Genomic DNA, 13,300 nt, shown 5'->3' on the forward strand with positions numbered 1-13,300 from the left:
TTCTCAGCTTATTTTAACCATCGAGTAGTTTCTGCATGGAATGAAATGTTGAGGAACTCACAGTCTAGAAACACTGTCTGAGACAGGCTGGCTCTTAGGATGATAATATCTTGAATTTAACATTACACCCACATTTCAAATATTCATCCCATTGTCCCCATAAATGACTCATTCTCATAAAATAAGAAATCCCAGTTTTAGATTCAAAAATAAAATACAGTCGCTATTACAATGCCACATATTTCCATAAAACTCTTTTGAACTGATTCATATAATGTCTTGTAATAACAAGAAGCAAAAAAAGAGAAAATTTTCACAGATCAACTTCATCAACCCAATATCGCTAAACAAATGTCATCATAAACCAAGTCTAGATCCAGTTCTCAAAGAATTATAGCAAGAATATATCAAAATATCTGAAAACTCAAATTTTGCTTCCGATGGAGACTTGCATGTAAGAAAAATGCACTTCATCCATTAAATAATCATCTAGTTTTATGCCATTTCAAACATCTAACAAAAGTATATAACTTTTGATAATTCTCTAAAACAAAGAATTAGGTCCCACTACCAATCAAAATAGTACAAATTAACTTAATAGCTTTTTTCTACTATAAAGTTATGTAATATTTTCACACATTATACACTATAATAGTGGTATATGAACATTCACCACAGGAAGTAAATGTGATATTAGAATTTTATAAAACCAAATGCTGGCATCAAAATACCATAGCCTTAGGGCTGGAGACACAGTACAGCAGAGAAGGCACTTGCCTTGTATGAGGTCAACCCAGGTTATATCTCACCATCCCAGGATCGATTCCTGAGTGCAAAGCCCTGAGCACCATCGCATGTGGCCAAAAAAACAAATAATAAAGTTCTGCGTTTTCTCAGCTGCAACAATTTCAAGTTTAAGAATGCTTGAAAAGAAAGCCCAGGCACACATACAGGATTCAGGAGACCCCAAAATCCAGCATTAGTTCTCCATTGGCTCTAGTCATTCAGGAGCAGTGGCTGTGGCGGTGGCAGGGCCGAGAGGAGCCCCGGTAAGCAATGTCAGCATATGCAGAAACCCAGTGCCTCAGAGAAGAGGGGAACATGGAGCTCCGTGATGGTCCTACCAGGCTCTCTTTTCAATTCAGAAAAATACTCAGGCCAAGGAATGGAGGAACATGAACTCAGTCTGGGATTATCATCTGTTCGTTGAGGCATGCTGGTGAGAGCTTTGGGGAAGAAAAAGGAAAAACTCCACTGAGATGGGGAATCAGAAATCCAAACTCAAGGAGTTGGGTCCAGAAAGAGGAAAGTTCTCTGTATATGACAGCAAGTGAAAGGGAATCCAGAAAAAGTTCCCAGGTGAGGGGAAGGACGCAGAAGAAAATGAATTGAATCAGTAACAATGAATTATTTTCAGAGAAAAAGTTAGGAACTTATCTCTAATGTTGAACATGGTCAGACGTTCATTGAGAGTGGAAGACGAGCCGGCCATGCATCCATGATGTCACAACATGAAATGTCACCCACACCCAGAGGAGGAGACCCACAGAGCCACAAATCTTTCACCACTGTGGAGCCACTATGAAAATAATGGGATGAAAGCAAGTAAAATAATATAACAATTTACAGCGTGCACCCAATGTGTTCTTATTTGCCCAGGAATTCGAGGGGATGCAATGTACAGCCACTTGCCCGTCTGGTTTTGATCAGCACTGCATTCTTGGCTCTTAACAGCTCTACTTCTCAATGAGTGAATGAATGAATACTGCCCTGTATTCTTTCTTTTCTAACCATCGAGTTTAATAGAAGCTGCACTAGCTTGAAAGAACTGGTGTTTTTTGGATTATTTTTAAAACTGTGAAACTGCAAGACTCATCCCATTTCCACGTATTTCTCTACCTTTGAGTCTGACCTGCTGGGGTGTCAGTCCCTGTGCATTCCATTATCTCTGCTGACTCTCCATCCTCTGAGCTCTCAGCACAGGAATCTCAGACTCACAAAAGGATTAAACGTTATAGCTCAGTAGGGACTGCCACTTTCCAACCACCCTCCATCAGGCCCCCCTCCACTCTACTTATTTGATCTCCAAATAGTGAGACTCCATCTTCTTGGGGCCTTTTGGATCTACTTGCATGCCTCGGGGTTCGATGGTCAAGGTTTGATGCTGAGCCAGGAAGACTATGCAAACAGGATTGCACAGATGTAGGGATGTAGTTTCTGTCTAGTGTGGGGTGCAGTGAGGGACAAGGGATAAGTCTCCATAGATACAAGCTTTTCAACATATTGCTTTTCAGCTCTTCTGTTTTCTTACACTGAGAATGTCGATGCAGAACTGGAATATCTGTAAGGAAATGATGAGTTCCACCCACCTCTGACTGCTGACACCAAATCCAATATTCTGAAGGCCAGCCAGCAGCCCTGGCAGAGCACAGGGCACAGAGCTGGGATGCAGGGCTCCTCACAGGCAAGCCAGGAATGAAATCTTAAGAGCAGGGCAGCAACATTAAGCAAAGTATTACTGGGAAGAATTAGCCTCACTTGTCTTTCTCCCAACATAGCTTCCTCTTAACCACATCATGGAATTGTACAAGGCTGTGACTGTCTGTGCAGTCAGGTGAGGGGACCTGGCCCCATGTTTCCGCAGACGCAGAGTTTGGGCAAGCAGCTGAGATGTGGCTCTTTATGACCACTTGGTACTACTTACAACTATGGGTCCACAGGTTAGATTGTATTAACTTGATTGCATTGAATTGATTGTACTGATTTCCAACATTTTAGGGTGTCCAAGTATACAAGAGGAGCTAAAAGAAAGAACACGGGGAAGCAGTGATGAGCAGTGATGTGATATAAAATTTCAAGAGAGGATTCCATAGGCCGGGGGTCTAAAGGGCAGCTTATCTCATAGCTAAGAAAGGGCAGGAATATGATTTAAGAGGGAGGAAAAACAGAATCACCACATGATCGGCAATTATACTTTTGGGTTTATAGTAAAACCTGAAAGCAAGGACTTGGAAAGATATTTACACACTGGTGTTCCTAACACCGTTATTCACTGATAGCCAAAAGCCATCCAAAATGGCCCTTCACAGAGGAATGGGCCAACAACAGTCGTTTATATACACAATAAAATATTATTCAGCATGGATGCACCTCGAGGACATTATGAGAAATGAAATAAAACAAATGCTGTGTGATTTCGTTTATTTGAGGCATACAGAGAAACCCAGTTCATACATACAGAAGGTGGCACCGGGAGAGAGGGAATGAAAGTTGATGTAAAACTGAGGTTTTACATTTAGAAGAAAGTTCTGGAGAATAGTTGCCCAGCAGTGTGTTTATACTTAGCACCACTGATCTATTTACTGAACAATGTGTATACTATTCACAGTATATGTACCATTTATACTATAATTATAATTTTTTTAAAGAAAAAGGTTCTTATAAAAATACCCTAAAGACCCTATTTCTCCTATTTTAAAGCAGAACTAGTATTAAGATGCTATGAAAATAACCGTGTGTGTGTGTGTGCATGTGTGTGTGTGCACGTGTGTGTGCACGTGTGTGTGTGCGTGTGTTTAATTATTCTTGTGAGTTGTGATGACTTCATTACGTAGTAGTCAACTTTTTATTTTATTTTTGGTGAAGAAAGTAGGTGTTATTGAAATTTATTTAGAAAGATTTAAGAGGAGAGAGAGAGAAAGAGAGAGAGGGGGGTACATGTTCGAGAGAACACAGGCATCTCCAGAGTGGAAATCAGCAAGCCAAGAAACTGAGAGACAAGCAAGCAAGATGCATGTTCAAGTGAGAACATGGCCTTGAAGAGCAAGCAGTAGTCAACTTTTCAAAGCTAGCTATATTCCCTTCTGTGAACAATAAAACAAATCATGTTTTGTGGATTTCCCCATGGGTATTCTTTTTCCATATTCTACAGTACAGACCTCAAAGTAAACAACTTTGCAAACCATGGTGAGTGCTCTAGACCAGTGGCTCTCATCAGGATTAACTGTCCTCCCAGGAGATATGGAGAATATCTGAGGACAGTCTGGTTGTTGCCCTTGCCAAGGGTGGAGGCGCTGCGACTGGCACCCAGAGTACAGAGGCCCCTGAGATGCTGCACACACCCCACAACGTACAGCTCGACTCCCACAACAAAGAACTTTCTTTAGAACCAGGGATGTAGCTTAGTGGGAGAGAACACACTTTGCATAAAAGAGTTCAATACTCGGCACCAGACACAAAATCAGAAAGAAACAAAAACCAAACACAAAACACTTTACTGTATGTTTCAATTGTTTTTTAAATTAAAATCGCTTTGGTAGTTGGTGATGGGTGAGATGCAGTGATGCTGTGCATCTAAAGCATAAACATTGAAACTATTACAAAACATATTGCATTAATAGAAGAATTTTCAGAATACTCTGTAGCACTGTAGCACTGTCATTGTCATCCCGTTGTTCACCGATTTGCTCGAGCAGGCACCAGTAACGTCTCCATTTGTGAGACTTGTGAGACTATGCCACAGGTAGCTTATCAGGCTCTGCCGTGAAGGCGCATACTCTTGGTAGCTTGCCGGGTTCCGAGAGGGACAGAAGAATCAAATCCGGGTTGCTTGCGTGCAAGAAAAGCCTTACCCACTATGCTATCACTCCAGCTCTCCAGAATACTCTAACACTATAATAAGGGGGCATATTAATGGATTAACTATCGTAGCAAGATTGAGGAACAAGAACATTAAGATACTGTAGACACTCTATGTGTCTGACTACATGAAATAAACAGATGGGAGCTGGAGGGAGAGTACAGCAGGTAGGCACCTGACTTGCATGCAGCCAACCTGGGTTTGATCCCAGCATGGCATGAGCACTGCCAGGAGTGATCCCTGAGCACAGAGGTAAGAGTAGCTTCCAAGAACTGCCAGGAGTGGCTCAATCCTCCTCCCCACAAAGATGTAGATTGTGACACTAAAAATATGAAAGATCTGAGTAACAGAGTAGAGATTTGTATGCAAAAAAATCACATTAATTTGCCACTGGTTTACCATGCTTTATTAGTTTCAAAGGCACAGTCTCACACATCTATGCATAAATAACTGCATTTGCTACCAAGTTGCAGGGGCATTTCTATGAACCGATCGGACCCTCTGTTTTATTTTGCTTGACATGATCCCCTCAAGGTTGATCCATGTTGTCACAAAAGGCACGATTTCATCTTTTATTAGCTGAGTAATATTCCATTGAGTATGTAGACCCCAATTTGCCTAGTCTGCTGCCCATGGCATTAGAATTGTGTCCAGACCTTGACTACTATGAAAAATGCTGCCGTAATCAAAGGAAGGGAAAGTATCCTTTTGAATTACGTGTTTTCACTTCTGTCAGAAGAAGACCGAGGAGTGGTATTCCGAATCATTTGTATGTCCATTTTTAGTCCCTCCCATCTCCTTTGTCTTGCTGTTGTTGTCATGATGAGGACTGACATACACACTTGGTTGTGGTGCTCACACAAGGGGCCACTGTACTCACAGGGGTTTATACACTTCTGTAGAGGTGCCTGCACACATGCCCACTGCAGGCTGCAGGCTGGATTATGCTGTTTACATGCACTCTGGTTACAGTGCTCCCAGGGAGTCCCTGTGATGTTCAATGCTCCCTGAAGGCTGTATACTTTAGTGGCAGTGCTGGTACATACGTGGCTGGGCATGAGATACTGCACATTGCCCGGTGGCAACAGAACTCTGCTGTCTCAAACAAGAGAGCTGCAGGAATCTTGTTTGGTGTCAGCAGCAACAGGGTACCAAATGCAGGGCTCTTATGATAGCTGATCCATCTCTGGCCTCCCCACCTTTTTTTGGACCCCCCACTTTTAAGGAATCTTTATCTCATTTCTTACACAGGCTAAGGACTTTCTATGTCTTTCAAATGTCCAGTGTTGAGAACATCTGCTCTGCACTGACTTGGAAATTCAGAGACCAGGTCTTGGGTGTGTTTCGTTTTGTTTCACTCATGCCTTTGAGCATAAGGTGAGTGGTAACAAATATGCCAGGTAAAAGCTCAGAGCTCTCTGCTTCATTCCTCAGTCCTCTCCCTGTATATGATCACTCTACATTGACTCATTCAACTGGGGAACCCTCACTTGGAAAGGTTAAGGGATGAGTTCAGAGTCACCGTCACCAGTGGGATTTTCAAGGAACCCAATCATCTTGAGAGTCATATTTCACTCAATTCCTCAGGATTCCTATTGTCAGCCTCATGACAACACAACTATGAACTCCATTTCAACAAGACCCGGTAGAGAATCCTGGTGCAGGGCACTAATAGCCCAGCCAATTTCCCCTCCTACCTGAGTCTCCTTGAGCATATTGGCAGCCTGTCAACCTCACCATGGAATTTTCACGGGGGGATTTCATGGGGAAAAGAGTTCTCAAAGGGTCAGGGAGGTTAAAACACTACAGGGTGTTAAGACACTTGTCTTGCCAGCCCAGATTTGAGTCTCTGACCACACATATGGTCCTCGGGTCCTGCCAGGAATAATCCCTGAGCACAGAGCCACAAGTAAGCCCTGATAATTGCCTTGTGTATCCCCCAAAACAAAACAAACAAAAATGTTTTCTCTATTTTGGGGGCCAAACCCAGCCATGCTCAAGGATCATTTCCTGGGAGACCATATGGGATGCTAGGGATCAAACCTGGGTCAACCATGTGCAAAGCAAGTACCCTAGCAAGTGTACTATGGCTCTAGCCCTCGAGCATTTCTGTCTTACAAAGGCCACTGTCTTGCATCTTATAAAGCTCTTCCATTCTACTTGAAATTATTTTTTACCAAGAAAGTTCATACTCATACCTTTTCCAGAACCTCCTAACTCAGAAATCACTCCTATACAACTTTGATGAATCTCCAAATATTCAGATCTCAAGAGAAAGAGCCCAATATATTTCTAGCTGATATGGCTACCCAGAATGGAATTCGTCCTCTGGAACCATTTGAGGAAATTCTATGCACCCTTCAAAACTCTGCTGAAACTTGAAGTGCTTTTTCTGTGAACCTTTCTCATTCAGTCCACAGCTGTAGCACTGTAGCACTGTAGCACTGCTGTCCTGTTGTTCACTGATTTGCTCGAGCAGGCACCAGTAACATCTCCTTTGTGAGACTTGTTGTTACTTACTCTTTTTGGCATATTGAATATAATACACCATGGGTAGCTTGCCAGGCTCTACCGTGCGGGCAGGATACTCTCAGTAGCTTGCCGGTTCTCCAAGAGGGACGGAAATGTCCACTGCTAGTCATTCTAAACCCATTCCACACTGTGATGTCCTTTTTTATTTTTGGTGATGCCCAGGGCTTACTCCTGGCTCTGCACTCAGGAACTACTCCTGGCAATGCTCGGGGGACCATATGGGATGCTGGGAATCGAACCCAGGTTGACCGAGTGCAAGGCAAACGCCCTACCCGCTGTGCTATTGCTCCAGAGCCTGCGATGTCCTTCTACTGTACTTTATACTCCTCCACGCTAACCATCAGTCAACCAGTCTATTAAGTTCCTTGAAAAAAGCTGTAAGCATCATATATGTATTTGTATGCATTTGGTCTACTCTCAAAGGGATGAAAAATGAGTTTTTTCACCTGGGCCTGCCATCTATTGTAGATAAACTCCATCACTGACTCCTCCCACCTCTCAGTGATGGCAAAGGACCTTCAGAAGCTGAAAAAAAAAAAAACATGCTAAGAGACCAAGTAGAGCACTGGGAAAAACAGCTCGAGAGGGACATTTGCAATTTCCTCTGACTCTTCAGAAAGTCTCAGTAACTTAGGCAGACTTGCAAGCATTTCTCCAGAAGGCGGGAGGAAATTGAACACAAAAGTCTCTTGCAAGGAGCTGGGAGGTTGGGACATCTGGGGCAAGCTCCTCGAGTGCCAAGGTCTTTCTTTATCGTCAATATAATCGTGCACCAAATTAGCCCCCGCTTCAGCAAGAAAAAGAAACTTCCTCTGCTATATGATTTTGAGAGTTTGTTTTCTTTTTATTTGTTAACAATCACAACCACCATCACAGTAAGTTTGTGAAAGGTTCGGGACCACCGCCTCAAACCCCTGTGGGGGGCACTATTGGTGGGAATGTCTCCTGACTGCCTCTTTCCTTCGCCCCCCACTCCAAATGCAGTCAGAGGCACAAATTTCCAGGCCCTTCTACTGACTTACTGATTCAGAATCTCATCACCTGTAGCCAGTCTGACGCAGGCCCAAGTCTGGAAGCCTGTGTCTTTGTGGTTCGCAAATGTTAGTGACCACCAGACACCCCTATAGACTTGCACAATACAGATTTCTAAGCTCTACCCTAGGTTTTCTGGTCTGGCAGGTATCTGCTGGGGTGCCACAAGCTGTAGCTCCTAGGACTTCCCAGGTGATGTGGATAGTGCTGATCCCAGGAAAACTTAAAGATTTAGAGAAATTGAGGTCTGGGGAAGGAGAAGCTTTATTTCCCTCTCCTGCCCTCTTAACTTTCCCCCTTTCTTGTGTATGTATATCTTCTAGTAATGAATAAAAACTATTTCTCGGGGCTGGAGCAATAGCACAGTGGGTAGGTCATTTGCCTTGCATTCAGCTGACCTGGGTTCGATTCCTAGCATTCCATATGGTTCCCCAAGCACTGCCAGGAGTAATTCCTGAGTGCAGAGCCAGGAGTAACCCCTGTGCATCGCCAGGTGTGATCCAAAAACAAAACAAAACAAACAAACAAAAAAACTTTCTCATCTTGAAGAAATCTTATAGTTGCGGAGAGTCACGATACTTAAGAAAATACTAAAATGAACTGTTCCATGGAATACCAATTTCCCTTTCAGCCCCCTCTCTCAACATTCCAGAAGATTCCCAGTGATAAAAAGCATCTCCCTCCCCTGCTAAACTCTGGGCTGGATGGAGCACACATTGAGCCAGTCACACCCTGGTTTACCACTAGAATTCTTGCTCCCCAAGCACTGTAGCCTGACTTCGCATCTGTGTGATTTCTTTCTCAAACACTTGGTGCAACAACCTCAGTTGGCACTGGTTTCTGTTAACGAACAGAATGCCCACGCCAACCACAGCTTACAGCACATGTACCCGGCCTACTTCCCTATTTTAAATGCTTAATGATTATATCGCCGCGCCTGAACACATCTGGAGAGAGCGAGAGGGCCCACTGGTTGCCTCTTGCCCCATTCCAAGTCCTCATTTCAAGGCTGCACTCTGTACAACCTCCAAGTACAGACAGGTTACACCACGTTGCTCCTGAGCGGAGGCCTCAAACAATCAAGGATATATATTTTTTTTTAAGAAATGATCAAACCCGGGGGTGGGGACAGAACTTCCTGCAAGAAACCGCATCCTGAACAAGCATCACCACGGCTCACTGTAAATAAATACTCTCTCCTTGCAGCACTTCCGTCAACTGTCAGGGCCCTGGCTCCAATCGCCTTTCAAGTCCAAACAGGAAAGGGGAGAAAAGAGAGTGAGATGGCAGATAGGAGGTTTAATTTGCTTCTTGCTGCAGTTTTCATTGGTGGGGCGCTTCCAATTCAGCAGGACTGCCAGCTGCCTGGAATTGCTCCTGGACCCCACTTTTTCCTGTTAACCTTCATAATTGTATTATTGTGGGCCAACCCACAACTGGTCTACCCAAGGCGATGGGAGTGCGGCTTCTTCCCGGATCAGATAAGCAGCCCGAGTCACACAGACTTGCTGCATTCAGAAGGGCGACTGACATTTGTGAGGCGGCTCTGTACATGCCTCTGTTGTAACACAGCCCAGGGGACAGGGGGGTGGCCACAGGGAATGTAGGTGGAGGGTTCACAAAGGAATCAAGTCAGTGACCTCAATTTTCAGGAAAATGAATGTGAAAGATAGCCTCTTCCAAACAGAGCACATGGCTGGGAGGGAGCAGGGGGACTAAAGGAGATCATTTCAATAAGCTCTCTGGCAACCCGTTCTCCAGTAGAGACATGTGGCAGCCACGACACAAAAGGCCCTCTTCCCAGAGCCCTTGCTGATGGCACCTGCAAGGCGGGTCCCGAGTCCTCACGCTCCAGATGAGGAAACTGCATTTGGAAGAGCCAGGGCAAGGCCAGCTTGCTCACAGACAAACAAGCATTCGACAACAGCACGACTCCACCTGGGTCCAGCTGAATCCCAAGGGCCAGAAACAGCTGGGAAGGAGGCAAACTGCACCAGTGTGTCAGGGAAATGGCCATCCCCATATCCTGCTCAAGGCCACAACAGGGCTGACAAGAAAGACCACACTCCACTCATGGAATGGACTGCCTCTCCCTGCACACGTCTGGGAAATAAAAAGGAACTTCGTGTCCACTAACATTCTAGGGTTGCTTAAACACCGTGGATTTGAGGAAAGTCACTTGTCTGGTCCCCAGGCCAGGGAGGTGGACCAGAGAACATGCTCCACATGTTGCAGCCCCATCACCGCATGGTCCCCTGAGCACCAAGCCAGGAATAGCCCTTGAGGGCAGCACTGGACATGGCCTGAAAGACATAAATGGAAACTGGATCCATAGTACAGCATGTAGGGTGCTTGCCTCAAACGCAACCAACCCAAGTTTAATTCCTGGCACCCCATATAGTTGCTCCCTCCACCCCCAGACTCCAGCCCTTACAAGGACTAATTCTTGAGCCCAGAGCCAGGAACCCCTGAGCATTGATGGGTGCAGCTCAAAAAGAAAATTAAAAAAGAAAGAAAATACAAAAAAATTTTTAAAAAAAGAAGAAACAAAGTCAATCCTCTTTTTATGAGGCCTCTTCTTTTCTTTATGGCGTTTCCCTACAGTTCTGACTTCCCATTCACTTTCAGATGGGACTCCGTCACAGGTCTCTCTTCACACAATCCCAAAAGCACCACCAGTTGGGAAGGAATCTGGGTATTTCATGTGGAATACTAGTTCCATAGAGGTCAAAGAAGAGGGACAGGTCTTGTCCACTGGAGAAGCCCATCCTGACATCCTGCTGAGAATTAGCTGCTGTGGACATTGCCACCACTCGGCACTCAGTGCGTTTTTAAATTTTTATTACTGTGGTAATAGAAGCTCAGACACAGAGATGGCAGTGGCCTCGGCTGCAGACAGAATAATACAATGCATAGCTGGCAGCCAGAGAGGAGGCAGGGAGGCTGATGAGCAGAGGAAAAGCAGGTTGTAGAATGGAGGAGTGGGTGAAGCCTTGTAAAGTCTTCACAGACAGGACATGCCCCCGGAGCTTCTGCCTGTGGGAAGCCATGAGGCAGGCCCCAGGCAGCTTCCTCAGGGCTGAGGGGGCAGAGCTGGAGGCAGGGCCCTTACCACTATGCACGGGAAAAAGATTAACTTAATAAAAGCAAAAATGAAGCATCACATGTACCAGTAAAGTGTTATTAAAACACTGTAATGTCTCAGAGGTTCCTATGAAGTCATGTTTCTTAACAATTTTCTCACATGAATTTAAAGACAAAATTATATGCCTTGTAATTCTGTGATGAGTATGTTTTTCTATGGATCTCATTGTTTATATGGGGTGCACAGCTTCCAGAAAGTTTAGATCCATTAAGAGGATGAAAACAAAAGAAAACAACAAGGCCCACAGCACTTTGCTCAAATCTGCACATATTCCTCAATGCAATCAACCGTCAGTCCTGAGCTCGGCCACAGGTTTGTGGTCCCAGGATATACAGACTCCAGTGGGGTGGCAAAGTCCAACCCCACAGGGCCATGGCACTTGTAAAGGGAATGATACAGCAAGGAAGGAGGCATCTCTCACTGAAGAACTTGGTGTGCTCTGTCTCAGTGGGCATCCCCAACCCCACACGGAGAGCTGGACGGGGTGGCCAGCTCACTTGTGCAGCCACCAAAAATCTGGCTTTTGCATAGGAAGCATCAGTAGACGGAAGCAATGAATTCAAATATTTAAAAATTTGAACCACCAGACACATCTAGAGAGGTGTTCCTTGCAGCCTGAACACCTCTGGTTATATAAATGTCTACCCACATACCAAATATGCCCATGTTTCTCTCTTCAGCCAGCACTGGCCCTCACTTCAAAAACTACCAAGTTAGTTTCAGAGAGTACCCCCCAAGAGCTTACAAAAAGTAACACCCTTTAAAAAAGATAAACTGAGGGAAGGAACTCCCTGGGATGCTTATCTCAGGCCATTGGAGTCATATCTGACTGGAAATCATTGTAAGCTCAAAGGAAGCAGGTATTGGTGGGGGGTGCAGAGGGGACATAGGCGACGTGTATCACGGTGTCAGGATGCTAATTTGCTTCAAGAGCCACTAGAGGTATCCCCCAGTGAGACAAAAATCCATCCAGGCCTGCAACCAATGCCCACACGGGAACAGAAAAGCAGGGCAAGGCCTCAAACACAGGAGAGGTAGAGTCTCCAAGAGGAAAGGTCAAGAACGCTCCAAGGGTTTCCACGATGTACTTTACAAGACGCAGGTGATAACAGATTGAACCTGGGATCTTCTACAAGAAACGAACCTTTCTATGCCATATTTGTCTTCGACTTGCATACTCACCAGCCTGGGGGAGGGTGGATATCCGTTTCGCTCCCTTTTGTCCTACTCAGGATCACAGAGAAATTTCAACACTTTAGAAGCAGCCAGTGACAAGTGCAGACACGTTCTGAGGGAAGAACCTGAAATGACTCATTCTTCCAGTTTTCACACACCGATCTCAGCTTTTAAGAAAGAGGCATCATTCATACGCACCGCTCATCAGATAGTGCCAAGGAACCCCTCATGGTTTGGCTGATCCCAGCAATGCTTCCTTGCTAAGGATGTGAGGGTTGCCAGCCTTGGGGAGAAAACCCCAGGGCAGAAACCAGAAACTGGCTCCTTGGGAGGCTTCCATCTTTATAACAGACAGTTACCTCCAGCTGTAACAGGAGAGCTTGCTCCCCTGAATAGAGGCTCAGATGCCCATGGCCTCTCTTCCTCCTACACACCCTCCTATTTGAATGACTTCCTAAAAGAAAAATGTCCAGAAAACCCTACTCCTTTCTGCAGAAACCTATTGCGTATTACAGGCACTTAGTGCCTTAATATTTCTGCAAGCGAAGGCTTTTGACTGCTAGGGTATCTGTACTTCAGAAAGAAATCCTGATACCTCTTCAGAATGCTGACTGTACCTATAATAATGTTCCTAGACAATAAATAGAAGGGTTATGCAGTGGTTACGAGCACTGGTATTAAGAGCTCAAGGGTTAGGCTCTGTTGTTTTTGAACTATGAACTTGAGCAAATGATTTCATTTCTCCAAGCAGCAATTCCTTCATCTGTAAACCAGTA

The 13,300-nt window shown here is 44.8% G+C and overlaps 1 protein-coding gene across 7 annotated transcripts in view; it reads right to left on the reverse strand.

Moving 5' to 3' along the window:
- FOXP1 (forkhead box P1) overlaps positions 1-13,300 on the reverse strand; it is a 793,034-nt gene that overhangs the window by 514,744 nt on the left and 264,990 nt on the right. The window lies entirely within an intron of this gene.

This window comes from Sorex araneus, chromosome 4, assembly GCF_027595985.1.
Source record: "Sorex araneus isolate mSorAra2 chromosome 4, mSorAra2.pri, whole genome shotgun sequence".
Taxonomy (NCBI): domain Eukaryota; kingdom Metazoa; phylum Chordata; class Mammalia; order Eulipotyphla; family Soricidae; genus Sorex; species Sorex araneus.